The sequence below is a fragment of the Asparagus officinalis genome, chromosome 3, assembly GCF_001876935.1.
Source record: "Asparagus officinalis chromosome 3, Aspof.V1, whole genome shotgun sequence".
NCBI classification, from domain to species: Eukaryota; Viridiplantae; Streptophyta; class Magnoliopsida; order Asparagales; family Asparagaceae; genus Asparagus; species Asparagus officinalis.
In genome coordinates, this window is record NC_033796.1 from 32,026,326 (window position 1) to 32,026,548 (window position 223).

The window sequence follows — 223 nt, forward strand, 5'->3', positions numbered from 1 at the left end:
GTAACGGCCTTATCCTATCCCTCTCGGGGGTCTCTCTTTGTGGCGTGGCCCATAATCATCAATCATCACCAAATAACCAAGGGGGTGTTTGGTAATCAATGTTTTTTTTTTATTGTGTTTTTATAAAAAAAACATTATGTCATAGTGTTTTTTTTTCAAATGTGTTTTAAAAACATTATTTTGATCAAACTAGTTTGATCATTTATATAGCGGCAGTGGGCAG